Raw genomic sequence first — 18,638 nt, forward strand, 5'->3', positions numbered from 1 at the left:
CAGCTTTGATTTTTATTCCAAACTTTTTTCTCATCTAGCTCCCTTCTCATTTAGCTCCCAATGACTGCCTTTTTCTTAAATGTGCCTCCCTGTGATTTATTTATTGTAAAACATCTTAATTTGCTTCATAATGAAAAATTAATTAAAAAAAAACTATCGCTATTCATTTCCATAAAGGCACATGAGCATTCAACTTGGTATGGGAGAAACATGTATCACAATTCTCTGAAAGGGTCTGGTAGCTTGTATGTAATTTTGTTTTTGTAACATATTTTTTACAATGAAGGGACTTTTTTCTTTCTTTTTTTTAACAATCCAAATGATGATTTTATTTTCTTAATATGAAAAATGCAGTTCTGGGAACCCATCTTCTTTTTTTCCCTAACATAATAATTTACCTCTTAAAAATAAAGTACCGATTCCTTATATAGCATATGTACCATACAAAAATGTATACAATTTTTCTTAAATAAAATGAGTTGCAGAAATTCCTTCTTTGTAAACAAACATTTACAAGTTAAATAATTTTATCCATGGAACAACCCTTGGAGCAGGTGCTATTATTATCCCCATTTTAAAGTTGAGGAAACTGAGGCAGGGAGAGTTACTGACTTTCTCAGGGTTATAGGCCTTGTATCTGTCTGCAATTTGAATTCAGCTATTGATTCCAGATCCAATTCTATTCCCTGCATTGTGTTCTTGTCCAACACAAGGAGGTTAAGTAACTAGTTTATTATCATAAAGATAAGCATCTAAGACATTTGAACTCAAATCCGACTATAGAAACAGAATCTTTTTTTGCTTTTTTTTCTTTTTCCTTTATTTCACTTTTTCTACTCTATTATGAAAAGTTAGGGAAAACTTTATGAAGGAGATGGATTTTCTTTTTTTTTCATTCTATTTTCTCAGATGTCAGTTCTCTCCCTCTCCCTATTCCCATCTCATCCAATTAGAAGGCAAGAAAAAAACTTATTGCAAATAATTACAAATAATTACATGCAAAACAAATTTTGATGATTTAAAAGTGGGAGGGAAAATGGATATTGTGTATAAAATCTTAGAATTATAATTATACCCACCTACTTAGCTATTAGGTTGAAAGTAGTACAATGAAACTGAATGGAGAAGATATAAAGTACTACATTTCGGATCAAAAAATCAATTGCATACATAAAGATGAAGCATGAATGGAGAAGATTATAATCTTCTTATCTAATGTGTGTTATTTCATTGTTATATCCCCAATGTTTAGCATTTGTCCTACATGTAGTAGATATATAATGAATGTTTTTTGAATTTCTCTATCCTTAATTCCAGATGTCTGATTGACATCTATTATCAAGATGTCCCACTATTGCTTCAAGATGAACTATGTCCCAAATATAAACTGTCACTCTCTTCACTAAACCTGCCTTGCCATTCACCTTGAGTCCACAATTTTCCTCAATCTCTAGTTCAACCATTCACCAAATCCTGCTACTTCAACCTCTGTATTATGTCTTACGTCTATTCTACTTTGCATTCTCCTTATAGTTCAAGTAATCTGGCTCAACAATTGGAACAGTTGGTCTTTCTCCCTCTACTCTCTCCCAACTTTATCCTATTATCTGATATGAAAGTATTATTCCTAAAACAAAATTCTAGTCACAGCAATCCCATGTTCAAAGATTTTTTAAATATTCTCTATTGTTTATCAAATAATATTCAAAGCCAGACATTCAGGGCCCTAAAAATCATCCTGTTATTGGACACCAGTTTCTTTCAATGAAAGTATGATTCTATGAGTCTAATTTCCATTCCATAGGCATTTGTCTCATTCCTCTCCTCTTATACTTGATGTTGTTATCTCTTCTTCTTGGAATGAGTTCAATTTCCTAAAAATCCTTTCTCCACCCATTTAAATATTCATCTTACAAATCCAAATACTTCTTCCATGTAACTTTTTCTCATGGTTTCTTTACAAATTAATTACTTCTTCTTTGCATAGCTCTTGGCAACATTTTTGGATTTTTCTTCACATGCTTAGTTTTTTTTTATAATTATCTTGTATTCTATTTGTTTTATCTCCTCTTCTAGATTGTCTTCCCCTTGAAAACAGGGACTATATCTTAGTAAAATTTACATTCAGACTTCTCAAATTCCTAGGACAGTATCATGCTCTTAGTGATCCCTTAGGGTTTTATGGTTTTTCCCCCACATATTAATGATACTTATTTATCCAATTGAGGTATGAATAGGGCTTCCAGAATGTTTAATTTATCCCACAGAGAAATGTAGACCTTACAAAAGTATGGGTAATTATTGCCTATTTCCCTCTGTTTTTTAAATGTTTCTTTGGGACAGGTAGGTAGAATAGTTTGAGTACTGACAGTACATTTCACTAAAACTGATTGGGTTTTTTACAAGTAGTCTTCTAAGCTCTATAGTTCTATTATGGCTCCACCAAATTTGGCAGGAACCAATTTCATGTTTATGTTTAGATGTAATTTAAAAAATAGCCTTTTGCTATTTTACATTTGCTTATGGACAATTGTTTCCTTTTCCCAACAAGTTAGTGGCAGCCTTCCAAACTCTTTGAGTATCTTTGGGTGGAAAGATAATCTCAGATATGTGCTGATTCAGTTGAGTAGTATCCATTCAAAACATGTAAATGTATTGGACCATCAAAATATATTATGTCTTGTAAGAAAAAAAAAGAATGTACTTTTTTTTTAAATTCTGATATAGAGACAGATGAAATAACTGTACTTCTAAGATATTTATACCTGTTAATATTTTTTAAAAACTATTGTCCTGGAATTCCTATACATAAATTACTACAGAAGAAAAGGTACAGCATGTTCAATAAAATATCAATACTGAACTAAAGAAGACCTGGATTTAGAGCTTATTTCTGATACTCCAAAACAAAGGTGCTTGACCTCTCAGTCCCCTTAACAACCATCTAATACTAAAAATAACAGCTGACTTTATGATCTGCATCAGTAATTGTATTTTCAATACAGTTACTTCTGCAAAGGTTCAGATCCTCCACCCCAAAGAAAAGGTAAAATGGTAGAAAGAGCTTACTCTTTCCTAAAAAGGACTTATTTAGTATTTTTGTTTTCCTCATAACTTAGTCTTTGAGAACATTTACTTATCTTTTCTAGAGAAAATAGGGAATGTAATGATACAATTATTAAAGGACTGAACATCAGAGAAATGATGGGAAAGAATTTCTAGGGAGTCTTTTTATGGGACAATTTACACCTATTGAATGAACTAACTCAACTATATTACATCTCTACAGTTTCTGCTTTCAGCCTGTACTTTCAGGCTGAATGTAATTGTACAAGCAAATGTAAAAATAAAAGTTCTCTTTCAGATAGTTTAATTATAGCCATGTTTCCCATATTAGGTGGGGATGGAGAGAGGGGATGGATTTGTCAAGGGGTGTTTAACCAACTAATCTGAGAATGGGAAGATGTAGCCTATCCTCACCTGCCCTGTGATAGCCACTCATGACATTTGACTCCAAAATAACCACATGAATACTTATCGACCAACTTTTTTCTTTCTTTATCCCCTTCCTACATTGATTCACCTTCCAACATCCTATATTTCTAAGCATCAGCAAATACTCATGACAATTATTTTCTGACCTCTGTAGAGTTGGTTTGCAGTTATTTCACAGGTGCCAGTAAGAAAAATCTTTCCCTTTTAACAAATCCACCTCTTATCACCTAGGTCTTTTCACTGATATGGCAGATGACCATTGGATAGAATCTACATTTTGGGGCAGTGACTAATGAGTAAGACCTTCTGTTGTAATCTTCCCCTTTTAGTTTAAGAAAGAAAGAATGAATAGCACTAAAAGATTAGGAATGAATAGATTCTGATCTGCATCATATATTATTCTCTAACCCAGTCTGCTTCTAAACTTTCTTATAACTATTGAGGCACCATCATCTTTCCAAGGATTCACAATTTGGCATTATTCTGACTCTTCAGATCCCCTTTCTTCACATTCAAATTAGCTGACATATTTTGTCATTTTTACCTCCAAGACACACCTTGAATATGTTTTTTATGTTCCCACAGCTACTACCTTATTTCAGGTTCTTAACACTTTTCCTGGACTAGTGCAGTAGTTTCTGTTTGGTAAGGCTATCTTATATTTCTCTCTTCTCCAACATATCCTGCATATAACTGCCAATATTGACCTCACTTTATACTAATCATAATCCAGCAACTCTCGATTTATACTAGGATCAATTATGATTTTATTCTACTAATCCATTTTTAAAATTTCTAGTTTTATATATTTTTGTGATATCTATAATTATGACATGTACAAAATTTTAATCATATAATGTGTGAATAAGTGTATATGTACTGCATTTAAAAAGTTCCCATTAGGAAAATAAAACTTTGGAGACCATTAAAATCTTCATGAACAGGAAATTTATCTTAACACAAATTTAAGTTTGTATAATTTATACTATAAAGGCACATATAAAATATTGAAATATTAATTTGATATTAACAACAAATCTAGAAAATAATGTCACAGTGACATAAGTAATAGAATGAAACAATGTTTATCTAAGCAGCATTAAAAAATAAAAAAAATTAAGTTAAATTAAAAATACATTAAAATACAAAGGAATTCATTTAATTTTTGCAGCAGCTTTTCAGAGGAATAAAAGAATATTGATTTGAAGTTAGGAGTGTAGATTTTGAATTATAGTCTTCTCCCGTATGTCTTGTTTTACTTTGAATATGTTACTTTTTGGTTAAACTGGAATAGCTGACAGCTAGGGTGATTTCTTTCTTTGTTCCTTCCTTTCATTCTTTCTTTTTTCTTTCTTTCTTTCTTTTTTCTTTCTTTCTTTCTTTCTTTCTTTCTTTCTTTCTTTCTTTCTTTCTTTCTTTCTTTCTTTCTTTCTTTCTTCCTTTCTTCCTTCCTTCCTTCCTTCCTTCCTTCCTTCCTTCCTTCCTTCCTTCCTTCCTTCCTTCCTTCCTTCCTTCCTTCCTTCCTTCCTTCCTTCCTTCCTTCCTTCCTTCCTTCCTTCCTTCCTTCCTTTCTTTTTATTGAACCCTTATCTTCTGCCTTAGAATTGATACAAATATTGATTCCAAGGCAGAAGAATGGTATGGTATGACAAGTGGAATTGAGGTGACTTGCCATGGGTAGCAGTTAGGAAGTGTCTGAGGTCAGATTTAAAACAAGGTCCTCCTTAATCAACGCTTAGCTTTCTATCTACTGAACCACTTAGTTGTCCCTGTCTGAGTTCAGACTTTTATTTTGAGTTAGGGGTTTTATACATTTCTAAAACTGAATTGAACATTTTTTACATAAAGTTTCTTATAGGTTTCATGTGGAGTTAAAATTCCTTTTCATGATAATTTTTTACTTAAAATGATTCAAAATTTACACCCCTTGATACAGTTGAAATGACCAAATACAAATATTATTCCATATTCATAGGCTCAAGGAATTATAAAGAGAATATTAATGTTAAAAAATACCTCAGGTGGCAGTTAGGTGGCCCCCTGCATAGAGCACTAGATTGAGACTTAGGAGGACCTGGGTTTAAACATGGCCTCAAACTTTCTACCTATTTGACCTGGAAAAGTCACTTAATTCCCAATTTGTCTAGCTCTTACCTTTTTGTCTGAACTGTTACTAGGACTAAAAGTAAAGTTGAAAAAATATTCTTCCGTAAGCACAATTATTAGGATTATTGAACCCATTATTTACTTTCTCAAATAAAATGAGAACCAGATTCACTTTTACCATTTTCACTCTGTTTAAAATGCATACTCATAGATCAGTTCAATGAACATCCAACTGCTCACATAGACTGAATAATAAAGGTTTTTTCCACTTATTTTTGGCAATATATTTTGTTTTTTTAAGCCCTTACTTTCTGTCTTAGAATTAACACTATGTCTGTTCCAAGGCAAAAGAGCTAAAGAGGCTAGGAAATGGGGGTTAAGTAACTTGCCCTGGGGGCACACAGTCAAAAAGTGTCTAAGATCAAATTTGAACCCAGAATCTCTAGCTCTCTAGTCACTGCACTGCTAAGATGCTCCCCTCTTATTCATTTTTGGAAAGCACTTTTGAGTTTTAAGTCTTATTTAAGAGGCTCTATTTTATTTCATGGCTTGATGAAATCAGTATATTATTATTAGAAAATGGGAAAATCTAGAAAAGATAGTTATTAGAAATAAGATTTCTATATAATAATTATAGCTAACATTTATGCAATGACTTAGGGTTTGTAAAAGATTTACAAGTACTAGATCTTTTTATCCTAATAACTTTAGATTATTGGTATTTCTATTAAGTTTAATTTATAAATAAAGAAACTGAGACCAACAGCTATTAAATAACTTGCTCAGGGTCAAATATCTATTTAGTGTCATAGCTATTTGGCACTTAGATCTTCCTTACCCCAGATCCAATACTCTACTCATTGCCACTATGTACACTTTCCTGCATAGTATCAAATACTTTTGGCAAATATGTTTTCCTGTTTTACTTCTCACTTTCTATGAATAAGCAGAAGAAAAAAAATCTTTTAAAGAGGCATATTTTCTTCCTGGAGATCGATAATAAAGTACCTTTAGTATGCTAGACTAAATGTTGCATGAAAAGCCAGGCCTGCATTTTATAGGATTTAAAATTATTCCAACTGGCCTTTGGCTTTTAAATTGATAACACCAACAGAAATGTCTTTACAACTTTAAAGTACATGAAGCATTGGTTTGGAGATAGATTCATTTTTAGCTACAGTACTTCATATAGAGAGGCCCAGTGTGTTCTTCATTCTTCCCTGAGACCTTTTCTGGGAAATCTTGGATGCTTTCATCACAACTCTCACTCTTACAGCTACTTTTCAGACATATAAAATAAGAGAACACACTAGGGGGAAAGAGGAATTTCTTCAAATCCCTAATGTTTCACAGATTGGGTTACTGTGTGTGTGTGTGTGTGTGTGTGTGTGTGTGTGTGTGTGTGTGTGTGTGTATTTTTTTCCTTTTCTGGGAAATAAGGTATGTAATGAATGGGATGTTTTTACTGCAAATTTTTCTGACAAAAATCTAATATTGAATGGTTAATGACTAATAGTAACATGCAACCTGCTTATTGTCACTTGTACCAGAGTTAGTCTTGGACAAAGTATTAAATTAATATTGTGGCCTCCCTCGTGCCTTAAGATTAATCCAACCAAAAGATTGGCTTAAATTCCCTTAAAATTTTATGGTTTTACTATTTTGAATAATTAATATTGGCATTGAAATATGGATCTTTTGAATGGTGTTTTGTGTTTTGGAAGACACAAATCATAAGAAATCTCTTGTCTTCAGTTTTCAGCTCACTCAACATTACTTCGGCATTAACAAAAATGTCCCCAATGTTTTTCTGCTGAGTGAACAAGAGGAAGATTGGGCCTTAAAATGGATATAAAGATGTTGTCTAGTGAAAATATGTGTTTGGAAGAACTCACTGGAGATTAAAAGGAAGATTCTGAGTCATAGCAGGGGTTGGTCTTGACAGGAATAGGATGATCCATCCTTTAAAAACATCTTTAATAAGAAAAATGTGTAGACATAACTAGAGTAATAGGCTATTATTAGTAAAGGAGTTTGGTGTTGTACAAAATCTATCATCTTTCTCCTTCCTCGGATAAATTAAACCATTTGAGCAGTTATGATTCATAAAGAGCCAAAAGTTAAAGTCTCTGGCTGCAGGGAAACCTCTAGTAGCTCAACATTTAGGCTCTCCATTAATAATTATACTAAGATTCTGAAATAAAATTGAGTATACATTTAACATACATGAAGATTACACTGTTCTTTTCTCTTTTATTAGAAAATAGACTTCTCCTGATTAAAAATTCTTTCATTTTTTGAATATTTATCTCAGTGCCAAGCAGAGTGCCCAACACATAGTAGGCTTGTTGATTAACTGATAATAAATTTTTATATTTGTATATTACTGTTACTTAAGGAATTTTAACCTTTTTAGTGAAATGTTACGAAAAATAAGAAAATTTGCTTATTAAGCCAGAATTCTAAAAATATGATGCTCTGATTTTATAGTGATTGGATTTTATAACACATTATGTCCCAAATGGTATATCTTATACACAACAGTAATATATTAGAACCATGTTGGTATATTCAAAAGTTATGGGAATCAGTGGGATTTTTGCAAAATAACTGATATTCTATATAGTTTTATAGTTTGAAAATGTTATTATTAATCTTTTTATTGTAAACAATATTAATCCACAAAAGCAAATTTTTATATACAAAGAAAAAACAAAGATACTTCTATCAGAAATTAAAGTTATATAGTTTATTTTCATATTATAAATATTCATATGTAATTATATTATATACACAACAGTAATATATTAGAACCATGTTGGTATATTCAAAAGTTATGGGAATCAGTGGGATTTTTGCAAAATAACTGATATTCTATATAGTTTTATAGTTTGAAAATGTTATTATTAATCTTTTTATTGTAAACAATATTAATCCACAAAAGCAAATTTTTATATACAAAGAAAAAACAAAGATACTTCTATCAGAAATTAAAGTTATATAGTTTATTTTCATATTATAAATATTCATATGTAATTATATTATCTTAACATTCATACAATATACAAATACACAAAATGTATGTGCAATATTTATACTGTATTTCTCCATACATAAAATTTAACAAAATAACAGCAAAACTGTTCCATTTATGTCCCATTCTGTACTTCTAAAAAAATCAGCTGCACAAATATAGAATTTAGGGGGCACCTGACTGAGAGCCACATCTAGAGCCTGGAGGTACTGGGTTCAAATATGGCCTCAGACACTTCCCAGGTGTATGACCATGGGCAAGTCACTTGACCCCCATTGCCTAGCCTTTACCATTCTTCTGCCTTGGAGTCAATTTAGAATTTAGATGGATGACTAGACAACAGTTCTATGAAAAAAAAAAAAGATATGGGATAGGAAGCAGCTAGGTGGCTAGCTAGGCTTAGCGATGGGACATCTTGGATTCAAATCTGCCCTCAAACACTTCTAGCTATGTGTAGCTAGGCAGGTCACTTATTCCCCATGCCTACCCATTAACCTCCCTTTTGTCTTTTAACTAATACGCATTATTGTTTCTAAGATGGAAGGCAAGAGTTTAAAAAAAATGATCCAGGTTTTTGAGGAACAGATAAGTGCACTAAATCAAAAGTATGACCGAGCAGCCAAAAGAGATAAGGTCTTAGACTACATTAAAAACTACAAAATCATGTAATATCAGAGCTAAAAAGTCCTCTGATTAAATCTAGTCCAACAATATATTAAGCACAATAAAATAAACAAAACAAAACAATAAAATATTTAAAGGTCAAATCCCCACAGTTCTTCAAATATTAAACATAAAACTGAATAAAATTCAGTGATAGTGAGAGGCAAAATTCATTTTTCATTGAGCTGAAAAATATTTAAATCACATTTCTTTTATCTTTTTCTCCTCTGTGTAAATGCTTTCTATTTGAGACAAAGAACTTCCACAGGTTAAAATATGCTGCTATTTGTTTATTTTTATTCTAAGGTTCAGAAACAGACTCAGGAGAACAGTCTTATTTTTGCTGGAACACTGAACTCCACTGCAGGGAATCTTTGTCCAAATAAATAGTGGCTGAGTTGTTGAATGGGATCCAGTTAGCAGATTGACTACAAAGATGCCATCGCTTTGAATTAGGAGAATGCTTTTACAACTTGCAAATGTTTTCTGACTTTTTTCTGACTCATTAAAGCCTTTGTGAACCTTACCAGATGTTTAAGACCCATAGGGACAGTCAGTGCATATGGAAAGATGACAAAAAGAGACTGGGTGGAGGAGACATGGGAGAATTGTAAAGCACTTTGTTTCTTACTCTGTAAGGGTCCCTTTTGGTTATTCAACTCAAATTAGCACTCTTTGCTTATCCCCTCTCAAGTCACACAAAAGGCACACACCCACATCCATCCAGTCAAGCACTCACACCCATACACAGCATACACACACCCAGCACACCAGATTTTTTTGTGCAGTTGTTTTATATGGGGTACAGATTGCACATCATTTATTCACTGTCAAGAAAAACCCTGTTAAATTTATTCAGTTGTTTGGCAACTTTAAAATCCTTCAGTCCAACATTCAAGATTATGTATTTAAAAAAGAAATCAGTCAACAAAAAGAAAGAGAAAACCCATTTTAAAATAACTATACATATTATAAAATACCTGGGACTCTACTTACCAAGACAAACCCAGAAATTATGTGATCATAATTGCAAAATACTTATCACACAAAACACTTATCACACACATCTAAACAACAGGAAAAACATTAATTGTTCATGGTTAGGTTGAGCCAATATAATAAAAATGAAAGATCTACCTCGGTTAATTTATATAGTCAGAGCCATACCAATCAAATTATCCCAATACCAAAAATTCTTTCATAGGCCTAGTAAAGAATAATAAAATTCATATGAAATAACAAAAGAACAAGAATATCCAAAGAAATAATGGGAAAAAATATGAAGGAAGTTGACTTAACTGAACTGGATGTCAAATTATATTATAAAGTGACAACTATTGAAATAATCTGGTAGTGGTTAAGAAATAGAGTGGTGGAATAGATTAAGTACTCAATATGCAGTGGTAAATGATCATAGTAACCTAATGTCTGGTAAACCCAAAACTTCTAAACTTTTGAAAAGCTTATTTATTATAAACTGCTAGGAAAATTGGAAAGTGATATGGCAGATAATAGGCATAGACCAATGGCCATGTCATATACCAAAGTAAGAATCAAAATGGCTACAGGATCTAGAATTAAATGGTGATATCATTAACTAATTAGATAAACACAAAATATCAGACCTATGGATAAGGGGACAATTTAGGTTAAAACAACACATAAAGAACAATCCAAGATATAAAGTAGATAACTTGTACTACATTAAATTTTTTTAAAAAATTCTGAACAAACAAAATCAATGCAACCAAGATTAAAAGGCAAACAACAAACTGGGGAAAAATCTTTATTGGCAATTCTCTGACAAAAGTCTCATTTCTAAGATATTTAGAAAATTGAGTCAAATTCATTAGAATACAAAGAATTCCCCAATTGACAAACGATAAAAGGATATGAATAAGCAATTCTCAGATGAAGAAATTAAAGCTATCTTTAGTCATATGAAAAAATGCTCCCAATTATTATTAATTAGGGAAAGGCTAATTAAAACAACTTTGGGGTACTATCTCTTACCAATCACATTTGCTAATGTGACAAAAAAGAAAAATAATAAATGTTGGATGGGATATGGGAAAATTGGGACACTAATATGCTGTTGGTGAAGCTATGAACTGATAAAACATTCTGGAGAGCAATTTGTAACCATGTCCAAAGCATCATTCAACTTGTATATACTGTCTGACCCAGTAATACCATTGTTTAAGAGATTAAAGACAGCAGGAAAGGACATATTTGAACAAATGTATATATAAAAACTATTTTTGTGGTGCTACAAACCTGGAAACTGAAGGGATTCTCATTAAGTAGGGAATGGCTAAAAAATGGTGCTATGTGATTATAATGAAATACTATTGTACCATAAAAAATGATAAACTATATGATCACAAAAAAACCTGGAAAAGATTTATATGAAATGATGCAAAATGAAGTGAAAATAACCAGAAGAATGTTTTAAACAGTAACAGCATTAATGTAAGATGATAAGCTGTGAATGACTTAACTATTACCAGCAATGGAAGGATCCAGGACAATGCCAAGTGATTCATAACCCCCCCACAAAAAAAAAGATTTTCCACTGCCATAGAAAGAACTGATGGAGCCTGTATATAGATTGAAGCATGCTATTCCTTCCTTTATTTCCTGCATCAATTTTTCCTAGTATAAGTAATATGTGTTGTTTTATAATATGATGGACAAGGCAACATATGCATAACTTATACCATATTATCTGCCTTTGGGGGGAGGAAAAGGCATGGGACAAAGGTAGAGTACATAATTTGAAAAGTGGCAGAAAACAATTTTTAAAAATTTTATTGACATATAATTAGAAAATTAAAAATAATAAAAAATTGGAAAAATTAAAAAGAATAAAAGAAACCATGAATTATTTTAGTCTATTTTGTTATCAAAGAGTTTTAAGAGCCAAGACAAATTGAATTTTCTGCACCAATTGCAGATGCTTCTCCAAAAATTCTCAGGCAATGAGTTTAAAAATCAAAACAATAAAAAATCTATTTTTATCTCACTAGCTATTTTGAAATTATATAAGAAATCTCTTGAGATAATGTATCATAATAACAATTACTGTTCTAATTATCTCTTACCAGTGGAATAATAAAGAAATAGTCTGGAGAACAATGAAGAAGATTGTTAATTATGGAAATAATCTCACAAGTATTATTTGATTACATGGAATATATAGTATTAAAGATTGAAATCCTCTGGTTTAAAGGATTTTCATAGGTATCTAATACCAATGGCTATAGCCACTGTTGTTGCTCCTACCTCTAGTACTATTAATTTTCTTCCTCTTTTTCTTTTTCTCTTCTAAACAATGAGGTTAGGAAAGAGAATATCCTAAGATAGTCACTATCCTGCAATTCTTTGTCTTTTACATTTCCACTGTTTTATAGTGAACATATATTTATAAATTGAAATATATATTTATTATTAACAAAACAACAGCTTTTGGTAGGTTAATAAATGTACTGAGGTAGAACCTAATTAACCCTAGGCTCACTGAATGCATCCTTAGTATAAGCCTAGCAATGGATAAGACAATAGGATGGAAAGAAAAATACCTCGTCCTTTTCTCACTTAATTTATAATTGCAATGAGACAAATGGGTATAGTAGCATTTAAAGAATGGAATTTTCAGATAAATCCTAGGTATATCGGCATCCTCTGCTCTGAGTTTGGCTTGATAATCTAGACTAGCAGTATAAAATCCAAGGCTTCTCAAGTGTAGCCCAAACCAGATTCAAATGTAATTGCAAAATATTTACCAACATAAAGTGAAGACTCAACATAGATTATGTAAATGTGGTTTTCTATGTCAATATGCATCCACAAGAATCCTTACATATGTTTTAGTGGCTATATTTCCATTTGAGTTTCACATCAGTGATCTCTATTGTTCTCACAAGTGTAGTTCTAAATTCCCTAACTTAGAATGTGACTACATGGAGATATCTGAAATCTTTCAGGATTTAAGAGTGACTTTTTTTTCTGGGGAGATAATTTTTTTTGTTGCTTACCACTCTCTCTTTTGAAGCCTCATGTAATTATTTCTTATTGATATAGCCAAATATTCACAAGGCAATGCATTCACACATTCTTTGATATTTATATAATCAGAATTTATATTAAGAACAGTTTTAAAAATTAGATATAACCATTTACTAAATAATAGAAAAATAAATAATTTTATAGATAATAAGTTAAACAAACAAGCATCTATTAACTACCTGATATATTCCATGTGCTCTCTTCTGAGAATACAAAAACAAAAAGGTCCAGTCTCTCAAAAAGTTTATAGTCTTATATAGAAAACAAACAAATAAATATATAACTAAACATGTATATGTGTGCATGTACATGTTTATTTGCATGTATATTCATATATGTTGAATTTGAGATTATCTTAGAACATACTAGTACTAAAGGGCATAGGGAAAGAATTGTTTCAAAGGTAAGATTTAGCTGAAATTTGGGAGTCCGGGTGGCAGAAATGAGTTGTCTCATTCAAGATCACCATTGACTGAGCCTTTCAGTCAGGAACTTTCTTTCCTTCTTGCATCTTGAACTAAAAACAACAATTGAAACAAAACCAAATTCTCAGGCCATTTCTCAAGGGATAGGAACTTATAGGAAAAGAAGGGTAGTTCTTCCCTCACCCAGTTTACTTCCTGATGCTCATACTATTAGTGGATGTCCTTTCAGGTAACAGAGGGGAAAGGAAAGGAAGTAAACACAGAATGTCTTCTCCCAGAATAAAATTTCTAGCATCACCCACATGAGTGTTTCATCTTGAGTGATTTGGGCATATAACAAAGCTCCAATACAAAAACAGAACTTGACCAGGTTATTGTCACAATCAAGTGAGGTGATATTTATACAAACATATGAAATCTTGTATAATTGTAAGAGCCTTGACAAGTTTATTTCATTCTTCACATTTGTATCCATAATGCCAAATACAATGCCTGAAGCAGTAGACATGTAGATGCTTATTGACTGATTCTTTCCCATTTGAATCTGTTATAATTTGACAAGAGAAAAAATAGCATATCTTAGTATATAGTTATTTCTTGGTTTTAGGTTTTAGTGATTAATAATTTGCAGTAAAATCTTCAGATTTCTCATCTTCTGTAATACTGTATGCAGGTAGAGAAGAGCAATATTTTTCTTATTGAATTTGTAATTATGTTTGTTTAATATTGACACTTTATCTCCTTTTTAGTAGTTTTATTCATAATCAAGGGGATCAGCACTTCAGCAGTCAGAGATCTTATTTGAACAACTGCTTCTTTCTCACTTTGAGGCTGCCTGCATGAAAAAGATAAAAGCAAGGAAACACTTATACAACCTCTTGTCTGGGGTACCTAAGCTGACCTCATTATTTACATATGGTCAATATTTATATAAACAAATTTGACAGATTTAAATACAATGCACATTTAGTTTATTTTTATGAACTTACTTGGAGTCCCAAAATTCATTTAATGGAGGATTGTGTTGGTGAAAGAAAAATTTATTTGCAAAATGCAGATTGAATTGTCTTGATAGGAGGATGAGGAAAAGAAGCTTCAGGATCTCCTCCATGGAGAAAAAGTGTGTGTGCTTCCAGGGGTCTGACAACCTGAATAGCTTTCACTGTGTAACCACTTTAATGTTCTCCTGTGTTGTGCATGTCCTGGGGAAATTTTTGTTTGTCACACCATGCTGTAAGCTGTATGAGATCTTAGGAACAGAGAACAAAAAAGAATCTACTGAAAAAATACACTTTAGCACCAGGTCAACAGCAATTTCTTGACTGTCCTTTTTGAGTGAGTCTTTACTTACTTTCTCAAGTCTGAAAGACATGTCAATTTCCATTGGCAATGGTTTAAATCAAATGCAAGTGTCTTAGATATGCTTGAGAGTGAAGGTATTTTGTTGCTACTAAGAATCTTGAAAAGACCCATAAGAACTATGGTAGGATGATACAGAATATTAATTGGTATGAGCAGGAGATGGGCTGCATCAAATATCTCAGGTTCTATGACAGGCTAGGCCTAATTTTCTTCAAAATTAATCTACTACTATGTGCCTAGGCTCCCTCAAGAGACCCAAAAGTGTGATAGTTAGAATATTTGAGTTTTAAAGACAAGTTATAGAAAGGCAGAATGACAAAGAAAATAATCTGTTGGACCTGGAGTCATAAAGAACTGGATTCAAATTAATATTAATACTTAATATTTACTTTCTGTATCACCCTGAACAAGTCATTAATTCTTTCTAAGCCACACATTATCTATTGATAAAAGGAAAGTTGAACTAAATTGCTTCTGAGTTTTTTTCTAGCTCTAAACCAATGATCTTATCCTCCTAGAACTGGATTATTAATTCATAAAGAACCATCTTGTATATAATTGTCAACAAAGAAGTAAGCTAGTTCTATACCATCTGTTTGTATGATTTCTCAAGCCAGCCAGCTAAGAGAATTAAGCCATAGTTCATATTATGTATTCTTAAGTTCCACAACAAAGATGTCATGCAAACTATATAATGGTAGAATAGATTGGGGAAGTATAATAGATTTGGAAAGAGCTGGATGATTTTCTTTCTGACTACAGTCTGATTTTCATTAGTTCCACCTTAATTTCCTTTTACCTCTTGGATGTGTAGGTTAACACTTACTTTCTTGGACTAGAGACAAGATGAAGAAGCTATGATAAAAACCAATAATAATAAAATTAAAGTCATTGTAAATTCAGCACAACTCAGTAAATAATAGATCAAGACAGCCATCCAAATATAAACTACTAAATAGAACCAAAGAACTTTCATCATGCCTGTGAAGCTTCTATGCCATATTCCCCCACCCCCAATCCCATCTCAATTCACATACTGAGAAGATGCTTTCAAAGGCTGTTTTTGCAGAACTACATGATCAGCAGTCTAGTATTTCACATCTGTGGACAAAAGCCTACTATGAAGGTTGCTTTTAGCATTAGATACTTGATTAGACACTGATAGAAGCATAGTATTTAGTAATACCGTTAAAATATTCCACACTACACAATGACAACAGATGTCTTAAGTTCTGACAACTAATCTCAAAGTAAATCAGCTAACATAAAAACCACATCTGGAATCATAGAAATGGGAGAATTCAGTCCTATATTATTCACTATTACATCAATTTGTATTGTTAATTTGTGAAATGCTGTGCTGGTCTTTTTTATGCAAAGGAGGCCAAATATATATTTTACCCTGTGATCTTCAAAATAACTTACTGTAGAAAGCATTTTGTCAGGTCCTCAAGTGTTTCTTGCCATGTCCAACACAACTCAAAGTTTCTGAAATAATTTCTACTTATTGAAGCAATATGTTCAAAGGGAACAATATAATTCCATAGGGACCACTGTTGAGAATGTTAAGGTCTGATGGTGACATGATGGACAACATTGATTGTTCCAGCCAATGGGGATGGATGACCGACAGCAACTCATTCTATAATGTACTTCATATGTACTTCATACTTAGAACATAAGAAGAAAAGAGTCAGAAATATTAGAACTGGCTAATTAAGCTTTTGGCAAAGATAGTCAGAAATATTAGAACTGGCTAACTAAACTTTTGGTAAAGACTTGCAACTATTAGTAACTAATTATTGAGGAGAACAAAAAAATTTCATGTACATAAAGTCCATCTTTATACAGATTAGACAGATTTAAGGATAGTGTAATTTTGTTGACTCATGTATTAATTTGGCCTCAGGAATTACCTTTTTAGAAAAAAAAGAAATGTCTACTTGGGAATGAGTAGAAGTAAAGTGCTCAAAAAACTTTCATATCATTTGAAATGAAATTTAAATGAATATTATTTCAAAATTAAATTATGAAAAAATAGAAGTTTTAATATTAGTCATATGTTATCTGTTTTTTAAAAAAAAATTATAGTACCCATAGTGCCATAACATAAAATCTAAGTCTTTGGTGTCAATGGAGCCCACCCAAAGAGCATAAAATACTTTAAATATGTAAGTTTGTTTTGAAATCTGGACTTGCCTAAAGGCAATCAGAGATTGAGACAGTTTCCCAGAACTTTATTGGCTACTGAGTTTTTGAATTCATGATGTCTTCTGGAATTGTTCAGGTAAAGAAATGAGTTACTAATATAGAAGATACAGGAAGAACTCTGATTATAAGGACATGTCCTCCATCTTGGTACCCATGTATATTTTACCAAGTTCTGCAATTAGTATGGGATTCATGTTTGTTCTATTTTCCAAAGATTCTAAAAGAAACTACTTGCTGTCATAGTGAACATCAAACTCTTTGACAATGAACTGAGGTGAGAATGTCTGTAATTGAGAATAATAGACCATATTTGGTAAGAGAACCGATTTTCCCCTAAAAAAAATCTTTCTCCTATCATTCTGAGCTAAGATAAATACAGTCTTCTGAAATCAGTTCTTTATATATTCCCTATGAGCAGAAGGAGTTAATAAAGGAGTTAACACAAGTTCTTATGGCAGCTGGATCCAGTCAATATACACCCATAATGACTCCCCTTTCTCCCTGCAATTTCTGTCCTCTTTGCTAGTGTTTATCTTATATGATATAAAATGTTAACAATCACTAATATTCCTTTGTGTATTATTATGTGGCTGATGGAAAAGGGGAGCTACAAAGTTTGAATTAATGTGGTTTGACTCCTCCAACTCTATTTACAGATGTAGTCACCAAAGGGAAAGTGGATGAACAATAAACTTTCCTCAGAGATTCTCACACCTCATGGTAGTTTCTACAACCATTCTTTAAGACAGTCCAACATAATAAGCAGGAGAAATTAGAGCAAAGCAAAGGATTTATGACTGCAAAGTTCATTCCTCCTACACTATATAGAAAAAAAAATTAATTGTGTAATGGTGGAACCTAGGTTCCTCTAATGTACTATTTTGGTACAGTTGTCAAATTTCTATACAGTATTTACAAATTCTAAAAAGTTTCATCCTCTCTTTCAAAATCATCTGTGTTCAATCAGCTATATTACTTAATTTTTATTTTCCTTTACATTCATATTTCATCAAAGAGAAGAAATCAGATAAGAAAAATCCCATTTTAAGAAAGATATTTTGAAAAAACTCAATATTTTGCTGTCATTCAGTTATTTAAATTGAAACATTAGAGAAATAATTATTAGAATCAAATTTACCAGGTATCTTTAATTATGGAGAATAACCCAAAGTCTTTAAAATAATGAATTTATATTCAGTATTTCATTATTAGACATTCCAGTGTTTAAATAACAAGGTCTGTAAATTGCAGCTTAGAGTTGTATTATATGGTCA

This window comes from Monodelphis domestica, chromosome 5 (genome assembly GCF_027887165.1).
Source record: "Monodelphis domestica isolate mMonDom1 chromosome 5, mMonDom1.pri, whole genome shotgun sequence".
Lineage (NCBI taxonomy): Eukaryota > Metazoa > Chordata > Mammalia > Didelphimorphia > Didelphidae > Monodelphis > Monodelphis domestica.